Here is a 622-nt window from a genome sequence, read left to right on the forward strand (position 1 = left end):
AAGTCTTGAAATATATGTGATGTACTTACCTCATGACTTAACTAAGCTCAGACATGGAGCAAGAGCTTTGACATTTAAAATTAATGATAAAGTTTTCACCTGTACTATAAATGATAAAACATTTCAACAGTAATATGTACTCCAGGCAGTTTAAAATTTATATAATTTTTGCATATTTCTTGAGCTCTTCCTAAACTGTCTTCATCATATAAGTAGGTTTTAATGTGTTCCTTATTTGGTTCATTGCAACCAGTTGCAATAGTAAACAAACTTACTCAGTGTTGCATACATAAAACTTGACCATTGAAGTTTGCTGATCCATAGTGTTTCCATTGATATATAAAATTTTGTTATATAATATTGTGGCATACAACAGCTAAACAAGCAATTCCCAGGCAATATTTTTCTATCTTGTGTCTATTGCTGCCTGGTGTTTAGTAATACAATACATACATAACCTATAATGCATGTGTCTTCATAATCATAATTGACTCCTGCACTAGCTTGTGCATTTATTATACTTTATTTTGTTTTAAAAAACATGCTGCCGAGCAGTATATGGTGTGAATCATAATATATGCTTCCTGTATCATTTATTGCATGGCTCTTGAATGTTGCAGTA

At 31.2% G+C, this 622-nt stretch overlaps 1 protein-coding gene across 1 annotated transcript in view; it reads left to right on the top strand.

Moving 5' to 3' along the window:
- The window catches only part of LOC119589070 (ubiquitin-conjugating enzyme E2 G1-like), a gene marked incomplete in the record, with an annotated part of 59,651 nt that overhangs the window by 52,271 nt on the left and 6,758 nt on the right, over positions 1–622 (top strand).

The sequence above is a fragment of the Penaeus monodon genome, chromosome 25 (genome assembly GCF_015228065.2).
Source record: "Penaeus monodon isolate SGIC_2016 chromosome 25, NSTDA_Pmon_1, whole genome shotgun sequence".
In the NCBI taxonomy this organism is placed as follows: Eukaryota; Metazoa; Arthropoda; class Malacostraca; order Decapoda; family Penaeidae; genus Penaeus; species Penaeus monodon.